Here is a 26636-nt window from a genome sequence, read left to right as displayed (position 1 = left end):
AAAAATAATAAAAGTGCTGGAATTCTATATCCATATGAACCACATGTAAGAGAAAAGGTGAAATAAAGATATTTTAGAGAAAGACTGAATTTTATTTCTCACAAATCATTAATTTTAAAAACCCATAAAGTATAATGTAACTCAAGAAAGTTGAAATGGATCCCCAAAATTTTGAGAAATGAGATGCAAAAGACAAAGATATTTTTAAACAGCATCATTTGAATGACTATAGATTTGAGGACAAGATCAGGGGTTACCAAGAGTAACAGACAATACAGCCAAGATTGGAAGGAAGCTGGGGTCCAGAATTGTAGAAGATGAAAAAAGACCAGAAAGATAGGCTGCAAATGTAGTCTTAGCTGAAGCATATTGGTTTGAGGCCCCCTGTGAACATAATACCTATAAGAAAACCCATCACCTCCATCTCTGAGTCTGGTAGAAGCATCTCAAACTTTCTGCAAAGGTTATAGATTGAAAACAATGTGAACTTTTGAAGACAATTATGCTGGCTATAGATTACAGGTTACCAAGTGAAAGAATAAGGAGAGAATATAAAACTACTAAACCAGAGAGAGGAACACGAGGAAGCCATATAAATATCTCACTAACCCAATGGAAGCACAAAGTAAAGCAGAAACTGAGCAAGTGAAAAAGGTGATATAATGGGAAATGTCAAGTATGTAAGTGACTACAATAAAAGTAAATATATAAAACTAGCAAGAGGCAAAATCTCATCCAAAACAATAGAAAAAATATAACTTAGCTAGATAGTACTCATAAAAGACAACTTTACGTACATAAAAACACAGAAATGTTTAAATAATAGATCAACAAAAGGAACAGCAGACTAATATCTACCTAATATCTGGAAATGATCACATGACTTTTGTCCTAGCAATATTAATATGATGTGTTATATAACGGGATTTCCTAAAATAGAGTTATCTTGAATTTCTGATATGACCCCTGTGAGATCATTTTGCTTCACTTTCAAAAATTCCATCATAATCTGCTATTTTTAATATTTTGTAAATATTCACAACTGAAAAATCTTTGGCAGGTTTGAGAATCAGGGTTACTATACTCAAAAGTAATTTGGAAAATGTTCTTTTTTGTCTGTTTACTTAATCTTTATGGATTTTCTAGAATTCCCTATGAAAGTGACTGGGTCATGCTGGCTTTATGAGGGACCTCTTTAACCATTTTCTCTATTTCCTCTGTGCTAATTGAAATCTATTTCACATAGAATATATTTTTATAAACTGTCTATTGTTCAGAAAATCATACATTGTGCATAAAAGTCTCAATTTTTAAAAATATTGTTAGTTTTTATAATTATTTCCCCTTGTCAGTTCAAATTTAGTGTATTTATGCAATCTCATTATTATCGACTTTTTCTCAAACCAGATTTTGTATTTATTTCTTAGTTCCACTACTTTTTATTTTATTTTATAATGCTTCTATTTTTTTTTCTTTATTGATTTATTCCTTCTGCTTTCTTTTGTTTTCTTCTGTTATTACTTTTCTAACTTTAGGGCTTGGTTCTTAATTTATTTTTATTTTATCTTTTCTATATGCATTCAATTTTATACCATAGAATCTGATATATCATGTGTATTAACATTATTTCCTAAAAAATCTACAATTTGGGATTATATTAAACTTATCTAAAGAGATTTTGATAGCTTTTTTTTAATTTCTAAGAAAAAGACACTTTAATTATGGTAATGGATTGTGATCAGAGAATGCTGTTTGCATGATTTCTGTCCTTTGTAATTTATTAAGGTTTTCTTTGCTGCCTAAACCATGGAAAATTTCACATAAGCCTGAAAATAACAGCTATTCTCTGCTATTTGTGTTGAGATTCTGATACATACCTATAAAATCTGTGGTGTTATCTAAGTTGCTTATAGCCTGACTATGTGAACTGTTTTGTCCCTGTCTAGATCTTTTGGTGTATGGGAATCAAGTCAAGGGGAAAATCTGAGTTTCTGCATGTTCATCACAGCCTTCGTGGCAGTCTGAAGGTCAGTGTGGTCATGTATATAAAATCTTTGGTTCCCATTTTCTTTCCTTGATGAACTTAAATCTGCTACTCTGTTATCTCTATGGCTGTCAAAAACTATGGCTGTCAAAAAGTTTGATGTCAAAAAAAAAAAGTTTGATGTCAATTTCATTTCCTTTCCTTTATAAATAGAATGAGCAAATGCTCCTTCAGCTAAGATACTCCTGGTTTACAGCATGTGTCCTCTTGCAATCATTCCTAGCATCCCTTCTACTCTCAAGTCTCCTAGTCTGGATGATAAATTACCAGGTCTCGCTAATGAAAAGCAATTTTGTCCTTTTCTCTGGATGCTGGGAGGATATTTTAAAATCTCTTTTTATTTAGAATTCAAAACTTTTACTAAACTATGTTTCTGCATTGGCCCCTCAGAGGGGATTTTCCCAAAGATGCAGTGCGCTCTTTTTATATATATATATAAATTATTTATTTATTTATTTATTTATTTATTTATTTATTTATTGGCTGCATTGGGTCTTCATTGGGTCTTCGTTGCTGCATACGGGCTTTCTCTAGTTGTGGCGAGTGGGGGCCACTTCATTGTAGTGCATGGGCTCCTCATTGCCATGGTTTCTCTCGTTGTGGGACATGGGCTCTAGGTGTGTGGGCTTCAGTAGTTGTGGCACATGGTCTCAATAGTTGTGGTGCACAGGCTTAGTTGCTCTGCGACATGTAGTATTCTTCCTGAAGCAGGGATCAAACCTTTGTCCCCTGCATTGGCAGGTGGATTTTTAACCGCTATGCCACCCAGTGTGCTCTTTCAATACAGAATTCCAAGCTGGCTTTATTTCAGGAGAGTTTTTTTGAATTATAATTTTTGCCTTTTTGGCCATTCTATTGCTTTGGTTTCCTTCTTTGTGGCCTGTTCTGTCACACATATGCTGTCTTGCATAGCTATCACTTTCCCTCAAACCATTTTTGTCCATGTTTTATTTCTCTTATGGCATTATTCCTGGCGTTAATTCTCCCTTGTGCTCCTTCTAATTCGAACTTCTTTGCACAAATGATTTTTATTTATTTCATTTAGCAATTCTTCCTCCATCTGTCACCTCTCTTTTTAAATCTCCCTTTTCTCTAATCATTTTATTTCTGAGTACATATTTATAATTCTAACATGTGCTCTTCTGGCATAAATTTCATTACTCTTGTAATTTATTTTAGCTCACTTTGGATTATTAGATACAGACTAACTGCTCTGAGGTCTTGTCTTTCTGGCCTCATCATCATTTTGTAGAGTCCTGTTCTCTTTACTCTTCATATATTTTTCCTAAAATGTGTATGGAATCTGACTGCAGTCTTTCTTCTTGTTCATGTGTAAGTGAGGCAACTTTTTCTCTCTTCTTGGAAGAGGTGAACTTGATAACATTTCAAGCTTCACCCATCTAGAGCTCAAGAGTTCTTGAACTCATGCTTATTGTTAGAACACAGTTTCCAAAATATGGCTTCAAACTGTGAAATATTCAAACACAGTTACCCCTCCACCTTTTGTCTGAATCCTTTTTCTCCATTGCCTCTACTATCGCTGTCTCTCTTATTGTGAATTCTACTCACAGAAATGTCACCTCTTTGTGGGACTTTTCCTTAGAGAGGTTTGGGTTGACTAATATAGAGCTTCTAGGACCCAGGCTGCTCCGGTACTGACTGTTTCTATAGAATCCTTCAGCCACCTGCGAGTCTGGTGGCAGTTCTGAGGCTCAGCTCAGCTTTCCCTCTCTCTATAGTGAAACTTAACCCTGACAATTTTGTCCTCTGGCTCACAGGACGTGAGAAGGTGCTTCACTGCGTTCCCTCCCTGCTCAAAGTTGTGGAAATGACTCCGGTGTTGTTGCTTCAGGTGTGTCTCCAGTCTCCTGTGTTTTGGGAAACACAGGGCTACCTTGCCACCATATATCGTCCTTGATGGTGTCCTGGGGTTTTTGGCTTTCCTTTCCTGTAGATGGTGAAAGTTGTCCTGCCCAAGGCAGCATGGGGGTGCAAGGGCTCAGGGAGCATGTTAAAGCTATGCTGTTGCGGCCACTCCCCTGTCCATCAACTCCTCTTGTTATTTTTGTCATTTTTAATTGAAGTTATCCTTGCCTTTATTTCCAGACTGTAAGCTCATTTTTAAAGTCATTTTCTGTGTCTATTATCTTTCTTCCTTAAAGTGCAGTTTCTCTTGATTTAAATTTTGTACATAAATAAATAACATAAATTATACATACATAATTTATATATATATATATATATATATGTGATTTTGCTTATAAAATTTTAATTTTGGTGTAACCCTAGTGGCGCCTCTCTTTTCCTCTTGTTTTGCTCACCTCTTCTCCTGGGGTTTTTGTAGCTGCCTCTATCCAGGCTTTCAGGACTCTCGACAAAGCACCGGATGTTATAACGGCAGCACCGAGCTCTCACCTGCTGGACGGGCCTGATTTCCAGTGTGGGGCTGTCTAGTTCTTTCCTGTCTCTTAGCACCTTTCAAGATGGCAATGCTTCACCAAGCCCTGTGCCAAGTGGCAGCCACACTCCCTTCCAGCTTTCCTTCATGGGTGGAGGCCCTGCTCTGTCTTCCTCTCTTACATGGGGGTTCCTGGTTTAACCTCCCCACTCCTTTAGAAACTATTTTCTCCCAAGAGTTGAACTATCACTGTAATTCCTGTGTCAGTCCCAGGGTCTAGGTGGCCTATAGCCCCAGCCCCAACCTACTGGTAACATCTGGTCATTGCCTTCATCCTAAAATGTAGTTGGCTCCTGAATCCAACTGCACCTAGTAGTTAATTTATTGCTTATTAGGGAGAGAGTGTGGGTGATGGGAATGGTTGCTAGCAATGTTCATTTTGGGTAAAATCCTTGGGCCATTTTTATCAGAAAATGATATCAAAAATCATTAGAAAATGATTCATGGTTTTAGCAAATCTCTTTAATTAAAACTAATGAAATATCAGTGTACTACTTAGTAATTAGTCACAGGTTACCCAAAGACAAGAGAATAAAAATCTCAACACATACAGTAAGCATATTCGGAAATATCTTCAAAATGTATGCCAAAAACCTGCACACTATAAATGGGTACCTAACATACAGATACAAATTTTCTAGGTGAAAGATCCGTGAGGCAGTCATCCGGATGAAATGGAGACAAATGCTCTGCCTCAGGGAAAAATCCTGACATTTCTAAGGTCTCTTTTTTTTTAAAAAACTAAGAATTAAGTAGGTGTTTCCCATAGAACACAAGTGACATTTACTACACAAAGAAGGTTCCCTCTAAAGTCCTTGATATCTTTATACATTACAATTGGCAATTTTATTAGAAAGGCATTGGATGAAGCCAAGCGGCCTGTCCCAACTGGTGAAACTTGGGTCAGTTTGTTTACTGGGATGAAACTGAAGGTGGACCAACATTCCAGAAAGTTTCTACTGAGCTAAACTTAATAGAGGGCTACGGAGTCAGGGTAGCAATTACCAAGGGGTTCTTCTGGTCAGCAAGACGGGGTGCCCAGCCGTCAATCCCCCGGCCCACACACCCTTGCTCCTGCACTAAAGATCACCAGTTCATGAGGACAGCTGCTGCTGTGCGGCCAGTTCACGCCACCAGGCAACATGATGTAGTTTTTCATGTGCTGTTGAAATGACTCAAGAAAATATGTCAACATATCTATTTGTGACTGTGTATGCGCAAATCAGGTTGTGTTCACATCTGATTGTTAGTGAAACCCCTCTTGATCAACTTAAACGTTGGGCCTTGAACCCTCAAAAAATTAACAATGTAATTATCTAACAATGGTCCCAAATCTTTATTTTGTCTTTACCAGCACTGACAAACATGAAGGAGAGGACCTGCACACATCAACTTAAAGTGGTGTATTAAAGCAGGGATCCTCGAAGAGGGACCACACTTTCTTTGTCCACTGCAGATTATAGACAGTCTTCAACTTATGATGGTTCAATGTATGATTTTTCATCTTTATGATGGTGTGAAAGCAGTACTCATTCAGTAGAAACCACACGTCAAATTCTGAATTTCCATCTTTTCCCAGGTTAGGGATATTTGGTAGATACTCTCTCGTGAGACTGACCACAACACAGCCCCCAGTCAGCCATGCCATCAGGAAGGTAAACAACTGATACACCTACAACAATTCTGTACCCAGACAACCTTTCTGTTTTTCACTTTCAGTACAGTATTCAATAAATTACATAAGATATTCAACACATTATAAAATAGGTTTGTTTTAGGTGCTTTTGCACAACAGTAGGCTAATGTAATGGTTCTGAGCGTGTTTAAGGTAGGCTAGGCTGAGCTGTGATTTTGGGTATATTAGGTGTACTAAATGCATCCTTGACTAAAAATATTTTCAACTTATGATGGCTCTGTGGGATGTAACCTCATCTCAAGTCAAGGAAGATCTGTACTAGTAAAGCATCCTGAGGGGAAAATATTTCACAGAATCGGATTAACAGATACAAACTGCTATATATAAAATAGATAAGCCACAAGGATAAACCGTATAGCACAGAAAATTATACCCATTATCTTATAATAACCTATAATGGAATATATCTACAAAAATACTGAATCACAATGCTACTAACACAACATGGTAAATCAATACTTCAATAAACATATATATTATGTATTTTATATGGAAATGAGTGTGCCTAGGAATACAGTAAATGTACACATTTTAAACATTTGTGTACATATTCCTAATATGTGAAATGTATCTTATTTATTTATTTATTTTATTTTTGGGCTGCATTGGGTCTCCATTGCTTTGCATGGCCTATCTCTAGTTGTGGTGAGCAGGGGCTACTCTTTGTTGCGGTGTGAGGGCTTCTCATTGCGGTGGCTTCTCTTCTAGAGCACAGGCTCTAGGTGCACGGGCTTCAGTAGTTGTGGTTTGCAGGCTCTAGAGCACAGGCTCAGTAGCTGTGGTGCACGGGCTTAGTTACTCCGCGGCATGTGGGATCTTCCCGGACCAGGGCTCAAGCCTGTGTCCTCTGCATTGAATGAATGTTACATAACCAAAAGTGTATTACATGATAAGATATTTTATAAATGTAGCCTAAAATATTATATGAATGATGATTTATTATGTATTTTGAAGTTATAGAACTTGTTTCCACTGCACATCTCCATTAATATTTAAAGAATGTAAATTAGACATCTATTTACTTTCTCATCTGTAGTGATATACTTTAATTACAATTTCATGGCTCTAAATTTCACTTACTTCACAAACCTCCTAAGTGAATAGGTAGAGGAGGGAGAGTAGAAAGCATTTAGGTGGTGAATGATAATAACACAGTAGATGTTCAAAATGATTGATGACTCAGATTAAGTACTGATTCATCTTTCTGAGATCAAGGAGCAAATTATTTTTTAAAGTTAGTTGTTACAGGACTATGTTATCTCTGTCTAAAGTACACCAAAATTACATATTTTAATTAGAAACATTATTAGATAATTGAAACTTAAGGAGATAATATAATTTTTAAAGAAAAAAATGTACTGAAATTTAATACTTCTCATTTTACAGGGAACTCTGCCTCAGTGTCAGTCTTCAAAGACTGTGAAGTAATAATGACCTATTTAAGCAGAAATGTTACAAACAAAATTTATAGCTCATAATTTGAGAATTCTTTAGCTTCAGTGGAGCATTGAAAGAGAAAAAGATTGCATGGCACATTTAAAGGATAGAATTTAATGACATTTATTTCACTCATATTAGATATTTGGAGATTACCATGGCTATATCAGTTTCTCTCAGTCTATAAGAAGATATGTTCTTAAAAGCAAAGTGTATCCCTATTTTTAAAAGATTCTATGAAGACTTCCAATTCCAGTAATGGCAGACTAGGTGATTCAGACAAATTGTCTCGCCGAGGACAACTGGGACATCTGGCCAGGGTGGTTAGTTGAACGTGTCAACTTGACTGGGCCATGGGGTGGACAGACATTTGGTCAAACGTTTTTTTCTGGATGTGTCTGTGAAAGTATTTCTAGATGAGGCTAACCTTTAACCAGTAGACTTGGTAAAGCAGATGGTGGGCCCCATCCAATCCAGTGGAGGCCTGAATAGAATAAAAAGCTGAGTAAGAAAGACTTCTCTCTCTCTGCCTTTTCTTGAGCTAGGACTTCAGTCCTCCCCTGCCTTCAGACCCAGACTTGAACTGGAATTTACACCATCAGATCTCCTGGGTCCCCAGGTTGATGACTACAGATCTGGGACTTCTCAGCCTCCCTAATATATATACTGGGCAAATAAAAATAAAATGTACACAGAATCATCAAATGCATCATCAGACAGCTAGCAAAAGAGAGAAGAATTACTGGTCAAGATGCAGAGCGAGGAAAATTTTAGAATTTTTTTCTTTATTTTTCACAGTTAACCAGAAACAAGTTTATTCAAGAGATAAATGCAACACAAGCTAGACAGCTTACCCCACAGTACTGTAGTGCGATACACAAAGGCCTAAGGCCAGAGCCGCATACCTAAGAACAAGACAGACCTGGCAGCTGCTCCTAGACATGTGCAAACAGTCCTGTCACTGCCCACCACAGACTCCAGAGGATCAACATCTGGAAACACCGTTTCTCCACGGGGGCACCTGAGGGACTGTGCAGTTCACTTGTTGGCATGAAGTGCTAGGAATAGGAATGTTGAATTCTGGGATCTGACAGCAGGAGGGGATGGGTTTGTATAGTTTGAGGTGAAATACCAACAGTCTGAACAGTGTGATAAAGCAGAGTTAAAAATCAAGCAACCATTTGCCTAGATAATATCCCAGCTTCAGGTCATCTGACCAATGCAGAAAACTTCAACAATACCTGAGCTTGAAATAAGGTTTTACCTGACGTGCTGGTCCCCATGAATCTAGAAGGATTACAGAATTTCTCTCTAAAAGTAGATAGCATCAACCGAGATCTTAAGTTACCTCTACAAACAATTTCTAAAAGCAAGTTATATAAATTGGTACATAATTAAAAATAGCCAGCATTCAAAGTGAAATAAGTGACAATCAACAGTAAAGATCTACACTAGAAAAAAGTAGAAAAGATCTACACCAACAAAGCCTCTAGATATTGAAATTACAAGGACTAGAATTTAAGATCATTAGGCTAACCATGTTCAGTAATTATCCCCACATTTTTATGTTAAAATTATTACTATTACCTTAAATTCAAGTACAGAATTTTAAAAAATAATTCATTAAAAAACAACAAAAACAACAACACAGGAGACCAGGCAATTCTATTAAAAATTTATTAAAAAAATTTGCAATACTTTAAATTATGATCTCAGATGGTAGGCTTAACACAAACTAGAAGAGTTAAATAAAGATTAAAAACCTAAAATATGTCAAAGAAACTATTCAGAATAATAGACTGGGAAAAAAAGATGATAGATGTTAAATAACAAACGAAGGGAATACGATGAAAAACTCTGACATATATTAAATTGCACTCCTAGTAGGAGCCCCACAAAGGGAGAAAAGAGAGAATGGTCAAGAGGTAGTGTGTGAAACTGATCAGAAGGCAACAGTCTATAGAGTCAAGAAGCCCTAAGGCCCAAGGATGAAATGGATGAAAATGTATGAAAAATACATCAAGGAACATTTATAGCATAAACTATAAGACATAAATTACTGAGAAAAAAAAATCTTAAAAGAAGCCAAAAGTAAAACCTAGATTATCTTCAAAGGAATAACCATTAACTACACTGACTCTCAACGTAACTAATACAGACCAGAGTTTAGAGTGGTGAGAAAATAATCACTAGCCTAGGAATGGATACCCAGGAAAAATATCCTTCAGGAATGAAAGTAAAATATAGGCATTTTCAGTGAAGTTGTAAACAGCCCATCCACATTAAAGAATATACAGAGAGATATTTTTTAAGGCAGAAAAATATAATTCCAGATAAAAGGCAAGAAATTCAGGAAGAAATGAAGAATAAAAATGCATTATTGTGATTGGAGATACATAAATATATTAATACCTAAATTTTGGCTGATTAAATATATTAAAATAATAAAAATATCTCATGGAATAATTGTGTGTATATGTAAACATGCATATATGCATATTCATGTGTGTTTGTATGTGCATATACATGTATGTGTATCAAACTATATCTGTAGTTCTTTCTATTTTTTATATAGAACTATTTATTTATATATATATATATATATATATATATATATATATTTTCCAAAATGAAAGTAGATTTAGCAAAAAACATCCCTCATTTGGGAGGGGAGGAGGGGGTAGTGTTTCCTCAGCCCCCTAGGGTGGAGCTGAGGGGAAAAGAAACCTCTAGGCCCCCTCCCTGCTTCCTGAGGGAGGATGTTTCCCCATGTTACCCTATGTCTCAGACCCCCTCCCAGTCTCCCAGGGCACGGCCTTCACTGGGGCAAGGGGATCAGCATATGGGGGGTGTCAGGTTTATGTATTACAGGGACAGAGAGAGACCAACACAGAGTAAGATAAAGTATCTAAATGTTTACAGTGAATGTAAAGTGAACTCAAAATTCCAATGAAAAGACAATTGTTAGACTGAATAAAAAACCAAAACAAAACAAATTACTCTATGCTATTTTAATGAAACATAACTAAATCATAACAAAGAGGAAAGCTTGAACATCAAAGAATGTAAGAATGTATCACTTAAACTCCAAACACATGAAAGTACCTACATTGACTTCTGAAAAAAAATAAACAAATTAATCAGGTCATACCAGATATTAAGAACGAAAAAAGGTTCTCATTTACCAGAATTAATTCAGCAGAAACATTTTGCGATTCTAAATAAGTATGCACCTAAAAACATGACCTCAAAATATATAAAGCAGAAAAGTCGACTAAATACAAGCAGATAAAGACAAATCCACAATCATATTGGGGGATTATTTTTCCTTTTTTAGCACCTGATAAAAATAAACAATAGAAAATATTGCTGAAATAGAATACAATTTAAGCAACACAATCAATGTCACCTAATAAACATATATAGAGTAACGAACCCACAAATATAAAATACATATTCTGTTCAAGAAAATGTAAAAATCTTTGAATATTTATTAGGTCACAAATTGAAAACATTGAAACTATAAATAGTACCTTCCTTGACCACAATTTAAATTAGAAATAAATAACAAAAGGAAACATAAACGTTTCAAAATTAAAGTGTATAACTCAAATTAGCCCTTAGATCAAAGAAAATTGAGCTGAATAATAAGAGAAATGCCACACATCAAAAAGTGTGGTAAACTAAAAAGTGTCCAGAGGGTAATTTTTAACTTCACATGCATATATTAGAACAAAAAAGAAGCCAAAAATCTCAAAAAATAGGGAAAAAAATAAAATTCAAAGAGAGTAGAATGAGATATAAATAACCAATATCTGAAATGAATACGGGTACCTCACTTCAGATCATGCAACGATTATAAAACAATAAAATGATAAAATGGATAAATTTATGCCTTTATCCTAATGAATTAAAATCTATATGAAATATACAAATCCCTTGAAAAGTTGTATCTCATCAAGACTGACTTGTGAAAACTTAGCAAAATTTAATTTGCTTATAATATTTTATTTGAATTAGCAATCACACACCACACACACACACACACACACACACACAATTTATAGTTTTCAGTGGCTTCCCTGGCAAGTTTTACCAAACATTCAAGGACAAAATATTTTCAACTTGCACAATGACTTCTAGTAACATAGGGGAGTAAATTAACACTCCCCAGTTCATATTATCTTCATTTTGCTTCACAATCTCAATACGAACATTTAAAAAAGAAAGTCCACTCTTACTTTTAAACCTAAATGCAAAAATTTTAACAAATGTTAACAAAGGAAATTTAATTATCAATAAAAAGTATAATATAATATGAACAAGTTCTGTGTATACTTGGTAAGAAAAGTTGGATTAAAAGTAGTAAATTAAAAAAAAAAAACCTGAAAACAAGCTATGGTACAGGTTTTGTACTTAGGAGGTGGAGCTTAGCTGATATGCAATTGCTGTGCACCTACGTGGCTTCACTTGCTTGTTTATCGACTCTGTCCATTCTGATTCATCGGTGCTTCTGCTGTGCCGGTTGTTACCTACTGGGTTGGCCAAAAACGTTCTTTTGGGTTTTTCCATACCATCCTACAGAAAAACCAAAATGAATGTTTTTGGCCAACCCAATATTTTGATTATTACCTCTGGAGAAGTGTGATCCAATAAAGTGGAGGTCCACCTAAAAGGAGTAGTAAATCAAACAGTGTAGTTCTGCACATAAATGAAATAAAAATAACAATCGTGATCATGAAATAGATGTTGAAAATTTATTTGATAAAAATATATGTCCATTCATGACACAACTTCTTAGCAATTTGCGAATAGATAAGAACTTTCTTAATCTGATAAAGTGTGTCTAGAAAAACCTGAAATGTTGAAAGTTTTGCATTTGAGACAGAACAAAATGAAGATGTTTGATGGCAACGCTTCAACTCCACATTGTGTTTGAGGTTTTGCCAGTGCAATAAAACAAGAGGGAATGAATGAATAAATGAATGGATGGGTGAGCGATGGAATATTGAAAGGGAAGAAATGAAACAATCATCTCTCATAGATGATATGATTACTTGTATGAAAAAAATGTGAAATTCCTAAGGATGCACATTGGGTGCACTGAAAACATCATTTACAGGTAAGCTAACAGAACGAGTGAGTTTAGCAAAGCCACTGCCTAAAGGGAAAATTTATAAATCATAGATATACACTTGCAACAAAATTTTAAAATAAGAATTTAAGAAACATTACTTTCAAGAGCTTCAATACATCAAAAACATACTAATAAATTTTTTAAAAGTTGGGTGCAAAATGGGAAGAAAACTACCAAATAATATTAAAAGAAAGAAGATGCAAGTAAAATGAAAAGTAGACCATGTTCATGCAGTGAAATTCTCAGTATTGTAACAAAGACCTGTAGATTGACCTATAGCTTCAATGCATTCTCACCAACAGAGTCTTTGTAGTGGAATCTGATAAGCTGATTCCAAAATGCATGTGAAAATACTGAGGACCAAGAAGAGCTAAGATACTTTTGATGGAAAACTAAGGTGAGAGGACTCAGTCTTTCTAATATAGAATCTTTTCACAAAGCTACAGAAATTAAAATAGCTGATAAAACAAGGAGAAACAAATGAACTAATAGAACAGAAGTAAGAATCTCCAAATATCATACATATATGAATGTAGATTTATGAAGAAATTGCCACTGCAGAGCATTGGAGAAATGAATTTTTTTCTTTTCCAGTTTTATTGAGAGATAAGTGACAGATAACATCACAAAAGTTGAAACTTTTCAAAATAATGATTTGATATATGAAATGATTACCACAGTAAGTTGAGTTAACATTCATCACTTCACATAGCTACAAAATTTTTTTCTTGTGATGAGAACTATTAAGAGCTAGTCTCTTAGCAACTTTCACATGTACAATACAGTATTAACTGCAGTCACCACACTGCGCATACCAGAACTTATTTATCTTATAACTGGAATTTTATACTCTTTGACCACCTTCAGCCATTTCCTATGCCCCCCACCCCTGACCCAGCCTCCAGTAACCACCAATTTTTTCTCTGTTCCTATGAGTTCTTTTCTTTTTAAGTGAGATCATACGGTATTTTGTCTTTCTCTGTCTGGCTTAATTTACTTAGCATAATGCTCAATGTTTTCCAGATTCAACCATGTTGTTGCAAATGGCAGAATGTCCTTCCTTTTTATGGCTGAATTATATACAGTAAGTCCCCTACATATAAACCTTCAAGTTGCAAACTTTCAAAGATGCTAATGTGCGTTCCATCAGTGTCAGGCGTGAGTGAAATTGCAGCTCCCCCTCCGTCTCCTATTGCTGACGATCCTTCAGCTCTACCATCTCCCACCTCCTCTCCCTCCTCCAGTCAGTAACTCTTCTTGCCTGTTCACTCAGTGTTAGCCCCTGTATGCCAGCTGTTGTACTGGACTACTGTACTTTTCAAGGTACTGTACTGTAAGATTAAAAATGTATTTTTTTGTGTTTGTTTTTATGTATTATTTGTGTGAAAAGTATTATACACCTATTACAGTACTATATAGCCAATTGTGTTAGTTGGGTACCTAGGCTAACTTTGTTGGACTTAACAAAGAAACTGGAATTACGAACCTCATACTTGTTAGAATGGCTATTATCAAAAAGACAAGAGATAAGTGTTGGCGAGAATGTGGAGAAAAGGGAGCCCTTGTACACTGTTGGTGGAAATGTAAATAGATGCAGCCACTATAAAATAGCATGGAGGTTCCTCAAAAAATTAAAAAGAAAACTGCCACATGATCTAGTCATTTTACTCTTGGGTATATATCCAAAGGAAATGAGATCACTATTTCATAGAGATATCTGTACCCACAGGTTTACTTAGCCAAGATGGAAGGGATTGTTTCCATCAAATGGTACTGTGACATTGGATAGCTACATGTAAAAATAAATATAATATGATCTCTATCACACACCGTAAGCAAATATCAATTCCAAGTTGGCTATAGCTATAAATGTCAAAAAAGAATAAAGCTTAACAAATAACATAGATGAATAGTTTTTTTATCTATCAGTAGGTAAATAGTCTTATAAGACACAAAAACCAGTAAGTATAAATTTCAAAAATTAATATGTTTAGCTACATCATTAAGAACTCTTTGTCAAAGGACACCATTAGGAATGTGAAAACGAAATCATAGAGCAGGAGAAGATATTTGCAATACAAAAAACAAATGTCAAGTAGCTCATAACAGAACGTGTAAAGACTTGTAAATACATGAGGAATCAGACAACCCAACTGAAAAATGTGTAAGAGACTTCGACAATCACTTAACAAAAGAGGACATACAAAAGACCGGTAAGTCTCATTTCTAGCCAGGGATATGCCAAGTAACCTGCAACGAGTGATATCTGCAATGAGATATCACTGGTGAATACTCACCTGAATGGCTCAAATTGGCATGTAATGGCATGAAATTGACTAGTAATGACGTGATTTAGCAAGAATGTGGAAGAAGAGAAATTTTGCCACCGCTAGCAAGACTGTACATTAGTACAACTACTTGGGAAAACCATTCAACAGCACGTAATATGTTAACAGGTACATTTCCAATGACCCAACACATCTACAGGCATATATCCAACAGAAATTAAGGCACGTGTGTGCCAAGAGACATATTCAAGAATGTTCATGAGAGTTTACATGAATGTCCATTAACAGTACAGTAAAGTGTATAAATAAAATGTGGTATTTTCATTTGGTGGAATGCAAGCAACACACACAACAACATGAAGAAATTGTAGAGATTTTTAGAGCTAGATTTTAGTACCTGCATTGCACTGTACAATTCAATCCTCATAAAGTCCCATGAAGGGAAAGAAAAGCAACTAAATTACAGTGCTTAGGAGGTGGAAATGGGTACCATAACATTTATGCTATTGGTAACCTTTAGGGAAGTTGGAAGGAACAGTGATCAAGGGGGCACAAGTTGGTAGCTTCTTCAGGTCTGACAATGTGCTCTCATTTAACCTGGGTAACAGGTTACACCAATGTTCTGCTTATAATGATTAATGATGTCATACATTTTATGCTTAACGGACTTTTCCATGTCTAAATTACATTTTATAAGTAAAGGATTAAAACATAAGAACCAAAAGGCAAAGATTCCACAGGGGTCCGAGAGCACATCCTTAGTTAAGGGATCACTGTCACGTGAATGTCCTGGCACTTCGGTTTGCTGGCATTTTCTGTCTCAGCAACAATCCTTCCGCTCCTCTCCTGTTATGTAGCAGTCTTCTTCTTTTTTTGTTTGTTTGGTGGGTGGAGTTGGAGAATCGCAATGACCCAGTTACATGGTTGAACACTGATTGCTTTCAATCAGATCAACGTAATACTCTTAGAATCTGAATTAATCTAATCAGGTGCAAGCCATTCAAAACACAGAATTTGTATGGCTAAAAGAGTCGAATCAGAAATTGGAATCTGATCCAATTAAACTGAACCATGAGGGAGACTTGTTGAGACTTTTGTGAAATAGCATTCCTTGATCATCAGAAAAAGCTACCAGAAGTCATGAACTTGAAGCCTGGAACTTTTCCTACCAGATATGAGAATCCAGCCTTAGGGGGAAAAAAAAATCTATCACACCTGAAGAGGTAAAGAAACTGGGTCTTTGCCAAGCTGTAGGTACAAATCAAAGAAATCCAAAGCTTGCCCTACCTATGGACTTTACAGTTTTATGAGCGATGCAATTCAATTATTTTTTGTTTAAACTTGTTTGCATTTTTTCCCTTTGATTACTTGCAACATTAAAAAGCCCTAATTGACAAATAGGACTGACAAAATTGCATATAATTAAGACAGTATCATCTGATGTGATTGAAAGAATAAATAGAAGACTATTTTGAGTTAAATATGAATTTATGGGAAAGAACATCACTGACATTTAAATCTATTTCAGACCAAGCTGTGAACAGAATTGGAGCAGAGTGTAAAATGTGACCTGGGGTAAGGGCATAACCTCTTTTGGTTTTAGTTTTTTCATCTAGGAAATGAGGTTAAGATTAGAAATCTATCTCATTGGGTTTTCAGATACTAGCATTATAGTTTAGCAGTTAGGAGCATGAAAAAGAGAAGCTGAATAAATTTGGATTTTAGTTCCAGCTGTAGGTAATGATAATATTGAGGTCATAAGGTTTTTACTAAAATTAAAGGGGATGATTTATGCAAAGGATTTTGTAAAGTATTGAGTATTTACTATGTCTAACAAAAATTCACTACTATTATTCATAGTACGATTGTCTCACGTACAGAATGAAGAAATTTGGCTTATACGAGGGTGAGTCAAAAATTATCCTCACTCCAGTTATATTAAAACTTCTATAAATTCTACAGCCAGAGTGGGGATAATTTTTGTCTCAGCCTCATATACATCCCAAAGTTCTTTCTACTTTTGTATATACCTTTGTATAATCAGCAATTTATGAAACCAGACATTTGGAAAAACAAGGAAATTCAAGGTAAAGTTCAGTATCCTATGTGAGTCTGTCAAATGGTTGTATCTACCAGAACAACAAAATTAAGAAAGAAATCCCTTTGTTGTCTGCATCCTCCTTAGCAGGTTGATTCACATGAAACTGTCATTTCTATCAGCTGAAGTAGTAACATTGTTGACCTAACAGCTTACTAACTTAGGACTAACTGGGGAGGGAAACACTAGCAACACATGGTGCTAAAGTTAAGCTGCTCATTTTATAAACTGAGTTGGTCCAACCAAAGCACCACTGCCCTGAAACCCTATGCCAAGGTCCCTCTCACGCATTGAACTGGGTTTGAATTCACTACAGCACAAAGCCTACTGTAATACCATGATTTAAATTAGACAATAATAGGGGTAATTTTCCCCCACCTGTTTATTGTTATTTTTATAGTAACTAGAATGTAGTTTTTATTGGTTTTATTTTACTGTTATATGAAGTCATATAAAATTTGGGGTGAAGAAGGAATTCTTAACCACTACATTTTTTTTTTTAATATTTATTTATTTATTTGGCTGCTCTGGGTCTTAGTTGTGGCACAAGGGATCTTTGTTGCACATGCAGGATCTTTCATTGCACCATGCAGGATCTAGTTCCCTGACCAGATATCAAACCCAGGCCCCCTGTGTTGGGAGCACAGAGTCTTAACCACTGGGACACCAGGAAAGCTCCCCCACCCTCATTACTTCTTTTTTTTTTTTTTTTTTTTTTTTTTGCGGGGGGGAGGGTACACCAAGTTCAATCATCTGTTTTTATACAGGGATATGTGTATAAAAACCACTACATTTTTAATTTGAACATAAGGAAGAAATAAGATGAGAGAAGCCTATTCTCCAAAACCACTGAAAACATTTCTCTCCTATTTTGCTTCATAATTTTGTGCTGGATCAGATGTATCTATTTACTTCTTCTGAACAACTTTATTCAATTTCCCAGTTTTCAGATTATCAGTTAGATCACACATTTAATGAAATGATAGGTATTGGCTTCTATAACATGTTTCCTAAGACTCATCTGGTCAACAAAACATGGACTTAATTCAAGAGGGTCTATGCTTTTCTAAATAATTACGGGTGAGAAAAGGCTGGACCACAGGTCTCCAAAGTCCCAACAGCATCTTAAACTTTGGCAACAGCAATTCATGAAATTTGTTTTAATGTTCAAGGACTTCCCTGTGATATTTGCTACTATGTTCACTTTTGCTTTGATTTAAAAATTATGCCAAATTAAAATGCTAAAAGTATGTATAAGGATAATAAAATTTAAACACTGATCATTAATAAATAAATACAGCCCATATAATTCCTTTTAAAAAGTGTGACTGTTGGATAATACTAGACAATTCTCAAAAACCTATCTTAGTCCTAAATCTGCTCATATTGCTGGAAGAGGAGAAATGTATCTCATCATCCTCATAATACAATTATTTCATGTTCAAATCAATGTTTGTCTATATGCAACATACCAAACGGTCAGTGTTTAAATTGCATAGAAAATGCTTAAAAGAATGACTGAAGCTTTCACTTTTCAACCAATCGATATAGAGTCATTTACACACAAGAGAGGGAAAGAAAAGAAATTCTTCAGTGAATTTAAGATACAGAACACAGAAAATATAATGATCCAAGGCCCAAGAGATGGGATCATTTCTTTGTAGTTAAAGAATAGTCTCTTAGGAAACAGAACATGCAGGCCCCATCAGGTGTGTTTCTTGAGCACTGTACTATGTAAGAAGTCTTAGCAGAGTATTGTTCGTTGAGTGGACTGAATTTTTCTATTTCTGTCTGCAGTCCGTGCTTTCTCTCAGAGATAATAAAGCATTCCAGCAGGGGCCGAGAAAGGAGCCGTAAATTCCTCTCCACTGATGATGACCCCTACTTAGTCTTTATTGATTCTTCACAATTCACTGATAAGTTTAACATAAAATGAGATCCAAATGAATGCTAAATAGGCATGAAGTGACAGAAAAACACAGCAATCTAATTTACTAGGATTCATCTGAAATGCACATAACAAACAATGGCAACGGAGAGCGTTTTACAGGTTTGACGACTAGTGATGTTCTGTCTTATGGAGTGTTTTTCTAATTTTCACTTTTAACATCAGTTATCCTCTTCTCCATGCGGAAGTTTAGAGTGTGAATGTGTTTTGTAAAAAAAGGAAAATTAATGTGTCATATCCCTTCATCATTTCCTTTTTTGCATCATTTCATGCTTAGAAAGCCATCCGTAATACACTGCCTCCTAAACTTTACTTCACGTGAAATATTTCATTCTCCTGGATTTTTCTGATTAATAGTGAGGCAAATACCTATTAAAAAAAATTAGTCCATTGTACATAATCATTTATTGAACTGATATATCACTTTTCACTGACTTTATGTCCTAAAGCTTATCAGAGACCCAATCCATCCATGGATGACATTTATTCTCGGTGCGATAATTATCAGACACAGCGCTGGGTTCAGGGAACACAGGTAATGGGCAGATCTTTCATGAGCTTGACCACGTGGAGGGGATTCCCATCAGCAAGTATCACACAAAGGGAGCTTGCAGGAGAGCACGTTAAAATGGAACCTGACTAGAGAAGGCAAATTGAATTCAACAAGCAAAGAGGGATGTTGTCGGTGAAAGGTCTCAGGCACAGGGACTCACCCATGGAGATGCCTTGTTCTGGGAGGGAGATGGTCTAATGAAGCTACAGGAGGAAAGACAGCGCAGCTGGAGCAGGAGAGGGAGGGTGCAGTGGTGCAGGCAAGGCTGGAGAGTAGACAGGCTTCAGATCACAGCAGCTGGTGGGACAACCATTGAAGGGTGCTAATCATGGGTTAAATGACCAACGCTTTCCTGAGGAAAGGGGATTCTACTAGCCATGTGAAGGGCAGGAGGAGCAGAGTGGACAGAGGCTAGGGTGACATGGTGACATATTGGACTAGGAGGATGTCATTGAAATAAACATTATTGGATGGGTTCCAGGATGCTTTAGAATATATAACATAATGACAGACTGGATGCAGGAAGTAAAGGGGTGCAGGCAGAAGCACCAGGCTTTAGATTTACACACATGAGTGAGTAATGTCATTCACTGAGGGAACATGGTTTAGATTTGGTCTTAGTCAATTTTTAGGAGACTCTGAGTCATCTAAAAGAGGGGTTGACAAACTGTCTGTAAAGGGCCATAGTAAATATTTGGGGATTTGTGGGCCACACATGGTCACTGTTATATATTATTCACTTTACTTACTTTTTATATAGTTAGAATCCTTTAAAAATGTAAGAACCATTGTTAGCTCCAGAGAAATAGAAAAATGGGTGCAGGATTTGAGCTATGGCCTTCAGCAGCCAATGTAAGTGTCTGGAGTGAAGAGAAGGCCATCTGATCTAGAAACATGACTGTCTAGCCCCAGGTATCACAAGCCAGGATTAATGCAGTAAGTGAAGCTATGGATACAAATGAATGCACCTTGGAAGAAATTATGGAATAAAGGGAGAAGAGGGACTGACTGAGCATTGGAGAACTCTAACACGTCCAGCCAAGAAAGGAAACTTGCAAAGAGTACTAAAGGGACTTTCAGAAAAATGGTAAGAAAACTATAAGAATGTGTATCATGGAAGTCAACGAAAGTCTAGGGAGATTGTTTTTTGAAGTTAAAACCTCTAGATCCCTCAATGCTGATGCAATTGGGAAATGTTTACTAAATGCTGGAGAGAAACTTGATAATGAATGGTTTCTGATATAGTAGAAGAGGTACAAAGATTGGACTCTATTTGGAGGGGGTACCCTTCCTTTACTACATTAAAACATATCCATGTAGGTTTAGGTACAGGAGCAGGAGGTTTCCATCTAGAGAATGGCTGTCATTCCTTGATGAGGGAACAGACAGGTAAGGAGTGGGGATAGTAGGTTTGAAGAGAAAACAGAGACAGAAAATTAGTTGGCTTGCTGGGGAGTGTTGAGGGCCTACATGAGATTCCATGAATTTATGGAATTACCTGACTTTATTTCTGTGAGATTTTCTAGGACTGCATTTAATGCTCTGACACAGTGCAAATATTAAGTAAAAACAAATGAGCAAAATGATACATGCATGTATCCTTTGACCCAGAGATCTCCTAAATAAATACTAGCAAAAATATAAAATGACATGTATAAAACTGTGAGACATGGCATTAGTTTTGATATCAAAGTCCGAGAAGCAGTTCAGATATCCACCATTTGATACTGTGGGATAGATTTGGGTGCACCCGTACAGGGGTGTGTTATGCAATTTATTAGAATGGGATTAGGAAATGCATCTACATATGGATGCATTTTTAAAATAAAAGAAAACATGCAGGTCAGTGCCTGGAGAGAGGCAGGCATGCTGGCCAGTCGGTGTCACATTCACTTCCTGACTGAAACTTCAAATCTTTCTTCTCCCAGTCTCCATGCTTCAAAACTCCAACACTTCCAAGCCCTTACTTTCAACTGGGTGCTTTGTTTTTACTCTCTTAGATTAAGAAAATTCTTATTTATACCACCAAACCTAGTAGCATAACTAGCACTCTATTAAGTACAGAAATTCTCTGAACACACATCTGAGGACAGTCCCCCAACACTGAGCTGGGTTCCAGCTCTCCAGCTACTCAATGATTTTCTTCTTGAAATTCCCTCTCCACATGCATTCTCTGGAATCATTCATTCATTAAGCAGACAATTATATAAAAGTTCACTACAAGTGGGACAATATTATAAAACACTTTACAATTATTAACTCATTTAATCATCAGATTTTTCTCCCCCCATACCATCTCTGTTGGAAACATGGTTTTCATTTAAAGTCTCCCTCAAGGGACTTCCCTGGTGGTGCAGTGGTTAAGAATCTGCCTGCCAATGCAGGGGACACCGGCTCGATCCCTGGTCTGGAAAGATCCCACATCCTGCAGAGCCACTAAGCCTGTGAGCCACAACTACTGAGCCTGTGCTCTAGAGCCCACAAGCCACAACTACTGAAGTCCGTGCACCTAGAGCCCATGCTCCGCAACAAGAGAAGCCACCACAATGAGAAGCCCGCACACTGCAACAAAGAGTAGCTCCCACTCGCCACAACTAGAAAGAAAGCCCCTGGGCAGCAACAAAGACCCAATGCAGCCAATAATTAATTAATTAATTAATCAATTTATAAACAAAGAAAATAAAGTCTTCCTGAAGCCCACATTCTGCTTCAACAGTGAGACATCTCCACAGAGTTGCTGAAAGAGTTGTATGTATACACTTAAACTGTCCACTTTCTCTGTCCCCAATTTGTCTCTTGAGCCCACACCAATCAGTATTTCAAAACAAATAGCTCCTATCAGAATCTCTATCCGCCCCCACCTCGCCTGCTCCAGTAGCTGAATCAACTTTCAGCTTGCTGGACCCAAGAAAGGCAGCATTGGACAAAGCTAACCACACCCACTTTCAAACCACATTCTTCCCCCCACCCCCATCACCCTTCCTTGCTTTCCTCTAACTTCCCCTCACTTCCCATTGCTGGATTCCCCTCATTTTCCCTACTTCTAAACCAGAGGTCCTTTCTTGGCTGCAAATTATAATCATCTTGGAAATTTCTTTTTAAATTTCCAATGCCAGGTCACACACAGACCCATCTCCCAAAGTGAGACTGAGGCAGCCGTGGTTTTCTAAACTCTTCGGTAGATTCCAGGGTGCAGCCGAAGTTGGAAATCGCTGCTGGACGAAAGGCTATCCGAGAGGCCCCACCCATGGTCTCCGCTGACCTCAACCCCTCTGACCCATCTCTCTTCCTCCCCTCCCCACCCCCACGGGCTACTTCTCGGTAGACACACTGGGCTCCTAACTGTGCCCCAAACACGGCCAGAGTCCGCTCACCCCAGGATCTTGGCGTTTCCCTTGAGCTCTGTCAGCATGACCCTCGCTTCCCTCAGATCTCGGCCCAAAAGTCGCCTTAGCAGGAGACGTCTCTTCCTGTCCGGTCCTTCCACCCATCCTCCACCCGCAGCTCTCCCCAACCCTTATCACCTCTCAGCTTGTTAATAGGAGTGTGCTGATTGGGTATCTCCGTCACCAGAGTCCGATGGATTCTACCACTGATTATGGGTTAATCAGTGAGCAGAACAGACCAAGTGTCTTCCACACTTAACCCTTAATCAGTAGCAGAATCATCAGAGTGCAGAAAGGACTCTAGAACGTCCTGTACAATAAATGCTTGAATTTCTCTTTCTTCACATGTTAACTTTTTCTTTGGTTTATGTTATTATAAACTCAATGTCAAATTCTTATAGTTCTCTTCCTTCCTCTTTAATAATAAGATCAGAATTAATTTTTCTTTAGTACAGTCCTTCTCCTGTTCCATAAATTTTCTTATTATTTTATTTTCCATGATAAGTCTTTACATTTACTACTATGACATAAGACTGGCTTTAAGAAACATTTGGTGAAAAAGTTCTTTCTATTCTCTCTTTTTCCCCATTCCCAGTCACCGTGTTTTGTTTAGTTTAGTTATACATCAGTCATTTCAATTTCAAAAAATTGTAATAAGTATATTATTTTCTAAAATTTTCTGAATTCTTCCTTTTTCCAATAACCTCAACCCAAATAAACTAAATTTAAAATATAATTATGCAATATTTTTCATTGTACAAAAAGTAGAGGAAACGTAGCCATAATAGTTAAAGGTAACCGTATGTCTTTCAGGTGTAGGTATGTTGAAGTGAATCTTCCAGATATCAGGCTAATTAATTATTTTTTATTGTTACTAAATGCATTCATTTGTTCCAGGTCATACTCAACTATTACTCTTTCTTGTATTTCATATGAATGTATGAGTGTTTTTCCCTCCAGCTATGTGGGCAGTAAATCTCAGTTTCTGCCTCTACCTTCACCACCTTGGCCATTGTGAAGTAAGCAACTAAGCTATCACTCTTGTTTGTGTTCTTTCTGAATCTGGGAGGTTTCCTCATCATTGTGTGTGTGTGTGTGGTTGGTGTGTGTGTGTGTGTGTGTGTGTGTGTCTAGAGAGACAGAGACAGAGTCCAGCAGAGATAGAGACAGAGCAAAAGAAAAGGAAATATAAATATATTTTCTAGGAGCCAAAGTTAAAATTTGAAACAACATGAATATTTAAATTTTGAGCTTAAAAAATAAACAGGTTCTATCCACACAAATGAAAACTACTCAGTAATTAAATGATGCTAAATCTATGTTTTGTTTGTATGGCTACGTGTCCACAATATATAGTTATTAAAACAGCAGTGTACAAAACAACTTGAATATAAAAATCCCACTTTTAGAAAGACCTGTGTGTATGTACATTTCATAGAAAATAATTAAAATTTATACATTATCATGTCAATTTGTTTTTAGTGGGCTTATAAGTAGCACTGCTTTCTCCTAACTACCTTCCTGTAATATTTGAATTATTTTCCAATGAACATGAATTATTTTCAAATTCAGAGATAAAATAGCATTTTTATTAAGACTAAGATTCAAACAGATATTTAAATTACTGATGTACAAGTAAAATTCCACATCATTTTCTGACCAAAGCATGATTAGTGTCTAATAATTCAAAGTAAGTTTCCTTTAATTGTAAAACACTAATTCAAAACTTCAATTGGCCTTAACTTAAACCCCCCAAATCCCCAAAGATGTTTTTCACTATAAAAGGTAGGAAATAAAGGAAAGGAAAAGAATGCTTGGATTCATTTGTATTTTTGTTTTTATTTTCTGGCAGTGCTGGGAAAGCAATATGACAAAAAAATAAGAGGTATAGCTGTCAAAAACAGAACACATTTTTTCATTGTTTGTACATGATATGATTGTATAGCCAAACACCAAAAAATAAAAATAAGAAAATAATAGAACATGTCAGAGTTTATTAAGGTGGTAAATTGTAGAATAAATATGCAAAATCAAATGTTTTCCTTTATATCAGCAAACACTTTTAAAATTAATAAAATTCATCTCTACTTTATTTTATATTTTTTTAAATGAACAGGTATGGTGTGTTCCAATAGACTTTTTTTTTAAGCTCTTTATGGGAGTATAATTGCTTTACACTGTTGTACCAGTTTCTGCTGTACAACAAAGTGAGTCAGCTATATTTATACATATATCCCCATATCCCCTCCCTTATTATACATTTTTAAATTAAAATATTTTCCCCACTTGGTTAACCAATTATCTCAGTAACAATATCTTAAAAATCCACATTTTCCACTGAAAAAGATTCAGCTACTGAACATATGAAAATGTCGTTCAAATGAGAAATTGATATTAGGCTGAATCAAACAAGTACCATTCTCAGAAGGAATTGCAGACAGCACTTCCTCACTGCAGGGAAGTTATCGGGTGTCATTGCCCCCACTCATTTATTATCCTCAAGTTGACCAGCTCAGTTTGCGTGGAACTCCTGCTTTACGTGCACAGGTCACTGTGCAAGTAAACCCACAGAATATCACACCTTTTACAGCAGCAACTTTAACTAGTGTTTTTCCCCCAAGCTGCACCAATGTATTTTAACACCTATATGCCAAAGAGAAAAGGAGTATTTGCCAATTTTAATGCCAAGATTTTTTATGACAGTAAGATTTTCAGATTTACTAATAGTATCCTTTAAATAAAAGCATACATAAATGTTGAGCTTAAAAAGATTGCATATAAAAATACAGTATTTGTTTCAAAATTCAAATATCTCATTTTTGTTTCTTCACATTCGTTCTGATTACATAAAGCTTGCAAAAATTACATTATTCACTTCAAATGTTTTAAGAATATAGTGTATTATCAACAAATCTTGTAGGGAATTCCCTCGTGGACCAGTGGTTAGGACTCCAAGCTCTCACACTCAGGGCTGGGGTTCAATCCCTGGTCTGGGAACAAAGATCCCCCAAGTCACACAGCCAAAAAAAACCACAAAAAACAAAAAATCAAATCTTCTGAAAACTAAACTAAGTAAATGATTCACATAGCCTGAAATAAAATGAAGAAAGCAGGAAGGGCTGCATATTGTAACCTGTTTTTAAAGTCCTATACAGGACTCCTTACTCCAACTGATATATATTAACCTAGAAAAAAATAATGCAGAAGGAAAAAATTCACCATCCTTCAAGAAATAATTACCAACATAATATGTTCAGTGTATTCTTGAGTTTCATATTATTGTTACTCTATTCCAGAAAGTCAGGGAAAAAAACCTTTATTATCACTATACTGTCCAAAGTCGTCAAGACTGAGTACTGCTCAGGTATCTAACGAATACTGTAAGTGTTTTAAATAGGCCAATTTAATTTGTCCAATGACACAAGAATGCTGTTATCCACCAAAGACCTTGTAATTAAGTTGAGGACTATTTTAGTCCATTAGCACAAAATGCATCACAGAAGTAGAGTGAACTAAAGCAGATCAGCCCCATGTGTTGCCATAGCTAATGAGACTTCTTTTTGTTTGAAATTTAGGTGCTTTATTTCCATT

Source organism: Hippopotamus amphibius, chromosome 4 (assembly GCF_030028045.1).
Source record: "Hippopotamus amphibius kiboko isolate mHipAmp2 chromosome 4, mHipAmp2.hap2, whole genome shotgun sequence".
NCBI lineage: Eukaryota > Metazoa > Chordata > Mammalia > Artiodactyla > Hippopotamidae > Hippopotamus > Hippopotamus amphibius.
This window is presented reverse-complemented; position numbering follows the sequence as displayed.